The sequence below is a fragment of the Temnothorax longispinosus genome, chromosome 11, assembly GCF_030848805.1.
Source record: "Temnothorax longispinosus isolate EJ_2023e chromosome 11, Tlon_JGU_v1, whole genome shotgun sequence".
Lineage (NCBI taxonomy): Eukaryota > Metazoa > Arthropoda > Insecta > Hymenoptera > Formicidae > Temnothorax > Temnothorax longispinosus.
In genome coordinates, this window is record NC_092368.1 from 11,255,225 (window position 1) to 11,266,787 (window position 11,563).

At 35.9% G+C, this 11,563-nt stretch overlaps 3 long non-coding RNA genes across 3 annotated transcripts; all 3 read left to right on the forward strand.

Annotated features, from left to right (window-relative positions):
- The first annotated feature begins 203 nt into the window (after nucleotides 1–203).
- LOC139822202 (uncharacterized) lies at nucleotides 204–1,882 on the forward strand. The gene is made up of 2 exons (XR_011734476.1): nucleotides 204–874; nucleotides 939–1,882. It is a non-coding gene; the product is annotated as an uncharacterized lncRNA (long non-coding RNA).
- A 4,007-nt stretch (nucleotides 1,883–5,889) lies between these two features.
- On the forward strand, nucleotides 5,890–7,476 carry LOC139822087 (uncharacterized). The gene is made up of 3 exons (XR_011734442.1): nucleotides 5,890–6,060; nucleotides 6,331–6,522; nucleotides 6,719–7,476. It is a non-coding gene; the product is annotated as an uncharacterized lncRNA (long non-coding RNA).
- A 1,924-nt stretch (nucleotides 7,477–9,400) lies between these two features.
- Nucleotides 9,401–10,586, forward strand: LOC139821352 (uncharacterized). The gene is made up of 2 exons (XR_011734255.1): nucleotides 9,401–9,997; nucleotides 10,164–10,586. It is a non-coding gene; the product is annotated as an uncharacterized lncRNA (long non-coding RNA).
- The last annotated feature ends 977 nt before the right edge of the window (nucleotides 10,587–11,563 follow it).

Here is an 11,563-nt window from a genome sequence, read left to right on the forward strand (position 1 = left end):
TCGACATACCAAAAAATGTATAAAGCAGTAATCAAGACAAAGAGGACAAATGGAAATTAATAAATAAATATGTAAAAGTGTATATTAACACGTTCGCATAATTATAAACAAATTGAGAGGACAGGGCTAATGAATAAAGCTTGATTTTAGTGCTTAAGATATATATTTTAAATTAGTATAATAAAGAACAAACGTATCCACCTTTGACATGGTTTTCATCACAGTGCGCAATGTACGATGAGACAGGATATTTTTATCCTTCACCTGTCGCGGCCGGGGTCCTTCGGCTGGCAGGATTCTAATAATTTATTTGGCAATAAATAATAAATAATAAATAATTAATTTGGATGTCAATCAGTTTTAAAAAAATGATGAACTGATAAACTTATAATATTATGAATTTTTTGCAAGAGACGACACAAGGAGAGATCAGTTAAAGGACCCGTAAAATAAATAGTTTTGCAAGACTGCTATTATAATTATTGCTTGAGGCAAAGAAATATAATTTATTTTCGACTTATTATGTACAGGCTTCTTTGCGAATAAGCTGTCTTCAATCACAATTGAAACTTTAAGCTTATTAAAATATTTTACTTTATACAAACACTATATAATATTTATTCCTCGACTAACCGCTTTAAGGGGATGCTGGAGACAGGTCTGTTTTACCACGAAATTTTCAGACACACAAATCTTTTGATTGATTTCACCGAATTAAAAATTTTTTGTCCAGAATTAAAGTATGGACGATAACGAAGACGGCAGGCACCAATTGCGTATGAAAAACGAAAAAAAATTAGAAAATTACATTTTTATTTTCGATTCTGCGGTCGACTCATGACAACATTTGCTGCAGATAAAAGTTTTAGACTGTGTACGTATACAAAAACCTTGCAGCCGTCACGGAAATACAATAAAGAAGAATCCTGTGCTTGCAGAAATGAGCTGCGAGCTTTAGTATAAGAGAAAAGTATGTTAGAAAATTTCATATGCACATGTTACGCGTCTCCCCGAATTCAGCCAAAAACTCTGCGCTCTGTATGTATGTGTAAGAATCGGTGAGCACTTCTTTATCGACGCTGGTCGAGTTTGCCTGCGCTCTGTATGTATATGTAAGAATCGGTGAGCACTTCTTTATCGACGCTGATCGAGTTCGCCCGCGACTCCAGCATCCCCTTAACAGACGGAAGGAAAGTATCCTTCTTTGCTTCCTAACGCGTGCGGACCGTTTCCCTCCCCACAATTTCTTAATCTATATATTATATGGATCTATCTGATACGGATCGATATTGATCTTTCCACGCACGCGCGTTACCGTTTATCGAAAGCTCAACGGAGCTTGATAATATACGAATTATAAATAGCCAGATATCTCAAAGTTTGAAGAAGTTAGAGCAATCACGGACATTTATCAAAAAATTCAAAATTTTTTAAATAAAGAACGCCTTTACCGATCATCGCCAAATTCAATAAGTGAAGAAAAGAAATAAAAAAATTAAAAAAAAAGCAAATGGTATGTGCTGTGTGTCTGTGTATTACAGAAAGAGATCAAAACCCCGTGGTTTGTCACTTCCACAGTATTTAATGACTCCAAACCCTCCCTATCTGCGTGTATATGTGCGTATGAAAAAATTATGGTGATCTACCGTGATGGAATTACCGTGATACACGAGGACAATCAAGTTATTTGGAGAGCTCTGCGACACAACGGCAATCAACAAGACGTCAAGACGTTTGTTAACCTTTAGAGGGCGTGAAAGTTTTGGGAAAGATTCTTTCGAATGTTTTGTGCCCGGTTGAAACTGAACAACTCGCAAAGAAACTTCAGAGAACAAAATTCTCTATTTTCGTAGACGAAACGTCGGATATATGTAATGAAAAATGGATGACGTTTTTTGTTCAATACGTTGATCCTGAGACTTTAGATATTCGCTCACAAATCTTGTAAGCGCTGTTAGATCACTCCCTAATTCCAATGCAGATCCAGAGAGAATGTTTTCCATTTTAACTGATTTAAAATCTAAGAAACGCAACAAGCTGTCTGCCATCTCTATTAATGCTAATTGCGTAATAAAATCAACGTTGAAGGCGAGGGGCGAAACAGCTATCAACTTGAAAGTAACTGAAGAACATTTGTCTCGAATGTCGTCCGATGTATTATATGCAAATTGTAAAAAACAAAAAAGTAGTCTTACTTTATATGCTGCAGATGAAGTTGCTATTCCTTCGTCTTCAACGCACTAAAAATAATGTCCAAAAGAGAAACAAATAACAAAAAATATTTGCAGATGTAAATAAAATCTTATATCCATTATTCAGTTTCGATTTGCAATAACTTTCTTTTTTTTTCATTTTACTTTTTATCTTATATTAGGAGAGCTCAGTGAATAGGAAGTATAAACAATTGTTTGTTTAATATATTGTATTATATTGTAATATGTTGTGTTGTATTGTATATATTGTATTAATATTATGTTTGAATATATTTGTGTGCATTACAATTATAAAATTTTCTAATTAAATTTTTTATTAATTAATAACAATTGTTTAAACTTCTTGACGGAAGAGACCACCACCTTCTCGCAGTTTCCGTTGTACAACAACATGTACGTTGTACATGTAATGTAATATGTACATGTAATGTAATATGTACAAATGTAATATAAGTACGAGATATAAATACCGATCTTAATTTTAAAAAAAGTTATTCTACTTATTAAATAATTATTACTTCATTTTTATTAAAAAATGTTTTCAAAATTTTTATAAAAAAATGTTTTCAAATATATTTAATATGGCATTAAACAAAACGTACACGTTGGCCAAGAGTAGCATTTCATTATTTTTTGTTTTAGGATTTTTATAATTTTATTATATACATATAAAAAATATCAAGAGACACGGTAGTGTCTCGCGCCAAGTACACGCGGAGCGAGACCGACCGTGACTCTTTTACGCGACGCGACGGGTTGCGAGTACCCGAGATGTTGAGATCTCGATAACGAGTGAACGGATCAAGTTCTAAGTAGGCTTGATCGATAGCTTGGGGTCCAATTAGAGGGGGGTTTCTCTCATAATATTTCGCTACGTGCCCTACGAGCGGAGATATTGCGACGCAAAGTCCAAATGGGAAAATTTATTTTTAAGATACTCCTCCTAACGCCGACGTTCTTGTATGATGACGTCATAATCAGAAACGTCACTTTCACTTTTTCGACGCTGGCGGCGCAGGTATCGCCAGTTTCGATATCGCGCGCGTATTTCAAAATTAGGTCGATAGACTTATCGGTCAGGAGGAAGATTTTTATTTAGGTAAATTAGGTAATATATAATATATATTGAGTCAACGGAAAAGAAGGTTCTCTACGCTCTACGCTTGGCAGAAAGTGCCGCTAGGGAATTTTTAAGTCGATTCTTATGAATCAAGCTTGATATAATATATATTTATTAAGTCAACGGAAAAGAAGGTTCTCTACGCTTGGCAGAAAGTGCCGCTAGGGAATTTTTAAGTCGATTCTTATGAATCAAGCTTGAATTCGATGTCTAGGTATCCCAGGTTGCCGATGACGAGGTCCAGATAGTGCGCTTCGTAGTTTTCGGTGTCTACGTGTATTAATACCTTGAATTCGATGTCCACGTGTCCCAGGTTGCCGATGACGAGATCCAGATAGTACGCTCTATAGTTTTCGGTGTCCAGGTGTAATAATACGTTGAATGCAATGTCTAGGTGTCCCAGGTTGCCGATGACAATGTCTAGATAGTGAGCTCCGTAGTTTTCGGTGTCTACGTGTATTAATACCTTGAATTCGATGTCTAGGTGTCCCAGGTTGCCGATGACGGGATCCAGATAGTGCGCTTCATAGTTTTCGGTGTCCAGGTGTAATCGTACGTTGAATTCGATGTCTACGTGTCCCAGGTTGCCGATGACGAGGTCCACATAGTGCGCTCCGTAGTTTTCGGTGTCTGCGTGTATTAATACCTTGAATTCGATGTCCACGTGTCCTAGGTTGCCGATGACAAGATCCAGATAGTGCGCTTCATAGTTTTCGGTGTCCAGGTGTAATCGTACGTTGAATTCGATGTCTAGGTGTTCCAGGTTGCCGATGACAAGGTCCACATAGTGCGCTTCGTAGTTTTCGGTGTCTACGTGTATTAATACCTTGAATTCGATGTCCACGTGTCCCAGGTTGCCGATGACGAGATCCAGATAGTGCGCTCTATAGTTTTCGGTGTCCAGGTGTAATAATACGTTGAATGCAATGTCTAGGTGTCCCAGGTTGCCGATGACAATGTCTAGATAGTGAGCTCCGTAGTTTTCGGTGTCTACGTGTATTAATATCTTGAATTCGATGTCTAGGTGTCCCAGGTTGCCGATGACGAGGTCCACATAGTGCGCTCCGTAGTTGTCGGTGTCTACGTGTATTAATATCTTGAAATTGATGTCTAGGTGTCTCAGGTTGCTGATGACGAGGTCCAGATAGCGCGCTCCGTAGTTTTCGGTGTCTAGATGTAATAATACCTTGAATTCGATGTCTACGTGTCCCAGGTTGCCGATGACAAAGTCCACATAGTGCGCTTTGTAGTTTTTGGTGTCTACGTGTATTAATAACTTTAAATCTGAATGTAGGACACGTAGATATCGAATTCGAGGTATTAATACACGTAGACACCGAAAACTACAAAACGCACTATGTGGACCTTGTCATCGAAAACGTGGGACACCTAGACATCGAATTCAACGTATTATTATACCTGGACACCGAAAACTATAGAGCGCACTATCTGGAACCCGACATCAGCAACCTGGAACACGTGGACATCGAATTCAAGGTATTAATACACCTGAATACCGAAAACTATGAAGCGCACTATGTGAACCTCGTCATCGGCAACCTGGGACACCTAGACATCGAATTCAAGCTTGATTCATAAGAATCGACTTAAAAATTCCCTAGCGGCAGAATCAAGAGACACGGTAGTGTACACGCGGAGCGAGACCGACCGTGACTCTTTTACGCGACGCGACGGGTTGCGAATACCCGATATGTTGAGATCTCAATAACGAGTGAACGGATCAAGTTCTAAGTAGGCTTGATCGATAGCTTGGGGTCCAATTAGGGGGGGGTTTCTCTCATAATATTCCGCTACGTGCCCTACGCGCGGAGATATTGCGACGCAAAGTCCAAATGTGAAAATTTATTTTTAAGATACGTATATATACTTCTAACGCCGACGTTCTTGTATGATGACGTCATAATCAGAAACGTCACTTTCACTTTTTCGACGCTGGCGGCGCAGGTATCGCCAGTTTCGATATCGCGCGCGTATTTCGAAATTAGGTCGATAGACTTATCGGTCAGGAGGAAGATTTCTATTTAGGTAAATTAGGTATATACTTATATAATATATATTGAGTCAATTGCTTCATGTTTATCTGGAGAGATTTCGTATCCTTACATCGTATTACCACCGCTGCCGGAAAAGAAGGTTCTCTACGCTTGGCAGAAAGTGCCGCTAGGGAATTTTTAAGTCGATTCTTATGAATCAAGCTTGAATTCGATGTCTCCTGTCAGTCAGTTCATCATCTGATCAGTTAACCTATCTCGATCGATCGAGAGACACGGTAGTACGCGCGGAGCGAGACCGACCGTGTGACTTTTTATTACGCGTCGCGAGGTAAGGTGCGACAACGCGCGCATACGCGCGTACGCGAAACGGCAGTAACACCGTAATCGTGCCGGCGATATACTGAATTGAATTGCTTCGTGCTTATCTGGAGATTTCGTATCCTTACATTGGGTGCGTTCAGCCGATACTCCGCTAGCCTAGCAATCGTGAGCAGTCGCTCGTTTTCGCTCGTTTCCTCTCCTTTGACCCAATGGATTAAAAGGAGAGGAAACGAGCGACTACTCACGATTGCTAGGCTAGCGGAGTATTCGGCTGAACGCACCCATCGTGTTACCATCGCTGCCGGAAAAGAAGGTTCTCTACGCTTGGCAGAAAGTGACGACTGACACGTTCGATCCCGACTTCGTTGATCGCAGAAGAGCTGAACTCGAGGTACGTTTCCGATTTGCAATTATAAAAGTATCGTGCGATGAATGTTGTACCCAATTATAACCTCAAATGAAGTTGTGCACGTTGCTGAAAGATATATATATATCTTGATATATAGGCTACGGTCAACGTGATACAAATGCTCTGGAGCGTTCTTCTTCTCCTTCTTTCTTCATTGAAAGAAAAGAGAAGAGGAATGCTTCGAAGCATTTGTAGTGTCACGTTGACCGTAGCCATAATATCATATTAATACATTATTTTATTTTTATATAGGTCAAGGATTGCCATTTAAAGCTGGTACGTTTGATGGGGCTGTCAGTATTTCTGCGCTTGTGGTTGTGCTATGCAAGCAAAACTTTGCACAATCCTACAAAACGTTTATATCGTTTCTTATAAACGTTGTATGCATGTCTGTCAAGAAGCGCAAGAGCAGTGTTACAATTCTATCCAGAGAACGGTGAACAGGTTATTGATATATATATATATATATATATATATCTTGATATATAGGCTACGGTCAACGTGATACAAATGCTCTGGAGCGTTCTTATTCTCCTTCTTTCTTCATTGAAAGAAAAGAGAAGAGGAATGCTTCGAAGCATTTGTAGTGTCACGTTGACCGTAGCCATAATATCATATTAATACATTATTTTATTTTTAGACGTAGCTGTTGATGAAAGAGAATTAGATGGTGACTTAATTTTGGGAGATATAGGTCAAGGATTGCCATTTAAAGCTGGTATTATTGGAACCACGAGAGTCGCGTGGCAAACGGGAAAAGAAAATCGAGGACAGTAAACCAAGCAGCGGAAAAATATCCCTATTCGACTTTCTCGAGGATAAATTACCTGTACAACCTGAGAGCGTCGAAACAACTAATTTGTCTCAAAACAGCTACATACAAATTAATAAAAGTAATCAAGATCGTTTTGAATCAAGAGGATTTGATAATATATATATATATATATATATATATATATATATATATATATAGATTATATAGAGACATTATTATATATAGAGATTATATAGAGACATTATATAGAGATTATATAGAGACAAAGATTATAAGAGATACAAATTTTTTATTAATTATATAGAGACATTATTATATATAGATATTATACAGAGACATTATATAGAGATTATATAGAGACAAAGATTAAATCCTGTTGCTCTCAACGTCTGCCTCTGCCTCGTCTACCCCAATGGTAATTGGGTGATGACAATTTATATAAGAAGGCCATGAACCTTTCTTCTTGGCGTCGTATCCCCGCGGCTCTGCCTCTTGGTCTGCGAACTGTAAAATAATAAAATTGTATAAGAAATTTTATGAATTAAATACATATAATATGAATTAAATTTTTTATATATTGTAATTATGTGAAATTATGTGAAATATATATTGAAAAGACAGTACTTACCATTTGTACTTTCGCGATTTCTCTCACAATCAGTATGAAACGGTGGTTTCGTTGGCTCCTGCCTCTTTTCAGAGGACAATACGGCCAGTATTTGCCACTGTTTGTTATACAAAGTCTGGAATGAAATCGGCGACGATGGCGGGTAAAGTGTTTAAAAGCGTGGAATACCCTTATAGGGTAGAGAGCCTTTCAGACTATATTCGAAAACTTCACTCTGGCCTAGTTTATATTGATCACTTGATACGCGTATTAAATAGTAAATAACTAGTAAATTAGTTTGATTATTGGTTTGATACGCGTATCAAGAGATCGGTGTAAACTAGGTCATTCGAATACACACCAGCGTCGTTCTGGAGCCTTAAGGTGCCATTACATGGGAGCGTCCGAGCGTCGAGCGTCGAGCGTCGAGCGTCGAGCGTCAAACACGTGCGCATCACCTTTACGCAGGATTCTAAACCGAACAGATTTCAGCGTCTTGACGCTATTCCTATTGCAATGGCGAGTGACGAGGTAAGTAAGTTATGTTCCTGTTTTGGCATATTTCTTGTTGAGATAAGTAATTAAAATATTGTATGTCATTAGCATCAGATATAACGTGCGGCGTGTGCACGGCAACATTGCGAGTCAAAATATTAAAAATCACCAATATACTTCCAGGAAGGTAAAATAAGATACCTGTTAAATTTTTAGCCCTTAATATTAATATTAACAGGTCGCTCATCGCGATTTTTTATTTTTTATTTAGTAAGACAGAAAAAATTTTATAACTATCTAACAAACAGTAATACAGCATTGTGCCACATAGATTTTCTGTAGTAAATTTACCGCTCTACAAAAAAGATCTCTTATCATTTTTTCATAAATTTAACCGTTCAAAAGATATTCAAAGTTAATTTTATAAAACTTGTTTTTGCTTCTTATGAATTTTGTAATTATGAAATACTCAATACATATTTTTGTAGAAAATTTAACGATCTACAAAAAAGGTCTCTTATGTTTTTTTCATAAATATAATTATTTAGACGATATTAAGGTTTATACTTATAAACCGTAGATCGTTAAATTTTCTACAAAAATATGTATTGAGTATTTCATAATTTTTGATAGTCGATATGATACAAAATTCATAAGAAGCAAAAACAAGTTTTATAAAATTTATCAAACTTTAACTTTGAATATCTTTTGAACGGTTGAATTTATGAAAAAATGATAAGAGATCTTTTTTGTAGAGCGGTAAATTTACTACAAAAAATCTATGTGGCACAATGCTGTATTACTGTTTGTTAAATAGTTATAAAATTTTTTCTTACTAAATGAAAAATAAAAAATCGCAATGAGCGACCTGTTAATATTAATATTAAGGGCTAAAAATTTAACAGGTATCTTATTTTACCTTCCTGGAAGTATATATGTTATTCGTGAAATGAAAAAAAAAGTTGCCCCAAAATGACACGCTCTAATTATATATATATATATATATATATATATATATATATATATATATATATCTGTATGTATATATGTATATATACAATAGTTGTATATTATCATATAATTTAATGAATTATAGGCCATACCATTCGTAGGATAAAATATTTGGGAATCAGACTCGATGGTAATACTGTGCCATTGTAGCACACATTGGTGACTCTTAATATTTTGACTCGCAATTGTTGCCGTGCACACGCCGCACGTTATATCTGATGCCTATGACATACAATATTTTAATTACTTATCTCAACAAGAGTTATGCCAAAACAGGAACATAACTTACTTACCTCGTCACTCGCCATTGCAATAGGAATAGCGTCAAGACGCTGAAATCTGTTCGGTTTAGAATCCTGCGCAAAGGTGATGCGCACGTGTTTGACGCTCGACGCTCGACGCTCGGACGCTCCCATGTAATGGCACCTTTATTCTCGAATCGTTTTCATGAAACTCGCATGCGAAATTCAATGTTTTTCAAATAGAAAGTCGCACACGAAAATCATTAGGGCAGGCTCGAGAATACGGTCCCTGTCCTTGTTCAATTTTTAGTAACAAGATAAAGCGATGCGGTGTGCACTCGAATATAGTTTTTGAATGCAGCCCTAAAGGCTCTATCTATACACGCCGATAACGTCGCCGCCGATCATGTCACCATCGATCACGTTGCTGTCGATCACGTCGCCTATCACGTCGTCGTTGATTACATTATTCGTGGTTGTTGCGTTCCGCGTACGCGTTACCGGTTCCTACGCTTTGTTGACAAATACATTGTGGGATTAATAGCAGAGAAGAATTCTCTCTGTTGTTATTATTAATAGTATTTCGTCGTTGTTCGTGGCTCATAAGCTATTTCGCAAATAGCTTACAATCTCATCATATCTGTGAGTGAAGGTTATATTGTCGATATATTGCGATATCTCTGAGACAATATCTTCATTATACAAGTATGTGTAGAGAAAGGACATTTTGGATTGAATTTGATGATGGAAAAATTATAGAAAATAAACGATGGCCTACAGGTGCTAAAGGTATTTATATATTATTTTTGGAAAAAGTTGGTAAGAAATAATTTATACAAGCAACGTAATATACATGCATATTTTACATAAAAGCAATGTCCGGCAATGTGTATATATATATATATTTACAACTTCAGACACATTTCTTTATAAGGTGTAATTTTTTTCTGTTAAGATTAAGATGCGTAACACTACAAAAAGGCGTGATATCCGTACAAAATTACCTTTTTAAAAAAAAAGGTAAAAAAATGCGCCAAGTACACGCATAGTAGTACATATGTATTATGTTGTTACCTCAAAAAAAACAAAGTGGTAGTATTATACCTCGAAATAACACCCTGTACATACTGTTTATACAATGCGTAATACTACAAAAAGGCGTGATATCAGTACAAAATTACCTTTTTAAAAAAAAAGGTAAAGAAAGGCGCCAAATACACGCATAGTAGTGTATATGTTGTTACCTCGAAAAAAAAAAAACAGTGGTAGTATTATACCTTAAAAAAATCTAAGTAACAAGTGGTAGACGAAATCTTTGTATCTTGAAAAATCTCGAAAAAACCTAAACAGTAGTATCTTCACCTCGAAAAAAAACAAAGTAGTAGTATTATACCTCGAAAAAACCTAAGTAACAAGTGGTGGACGTAATTTTTGTATCTCCAAAAATCTCGAAAAAACCTAAAACCTAAAAAATTTATGTATTTTAATAAAATATTTTTATTTTTTGTACTGTTACCTCTGTAATTCTTTGGGATGCGATTAAATCTTTTAAAATACATATATAAACTTTGTATTTAAATACCTTGTATTCCCTTGTTGGGTTTAAATATTTTAATAAAATATTTGTATTTTGTACTGTTACCTCTGTGTAATTCTTCATGATTCAATTTTTTATTCTAATCGAAGAAAAGCAGTAGTAATATTATACCTCGAAAAAACCTAAGTAACAAGTGGTAGACGTAATCTTTGTATCTCGAAAAATACACTGAGAAAAAAAATTGTTAATCCCAAGAAATATTTAGTTCGATACGTTCAACTAAACATTTTAATTAGTTAACTAAATATTAGTTGTTTCAACAATTTATTTCGTTTTTTTAATCAAGAATTAATTAATTCAACTAATGTTTAGTTAACTAACTAAAATGGTTAGTTGAACGTATCGGACTAAATATTTCTTGGGATTGACAAATTTTTTTTCTCAGTGTATGTTCTCTGTAATTGGCGCTGTAATTTAAAAAGAGATATCATTTCTTTTTTGTAATTGTAATAATAGATCACTTGAAGCGCGACTCATTTTTTGATAAGGTAACGTAATTTTGTGATGTGTATCACTTGAGTAATAATTTTTTGGAAATAAAAATAATATTGCTTAGGTTTTTTCGAGATTTTTGGAGATACAAAGATTACGTCCACCACTTGTTACTTAGGTTTTTTCGAGGTATAATACTACTACTTTGTTTTTTTTCGAGGTGAAGATACTACTGTTTAGGTTTTTTCGAGATTTTTGGAGATACAAAGATTACGTCCACCACTTGTTACTTAGGTTTTTTCGAGGTATAATACTACTACTTTGTT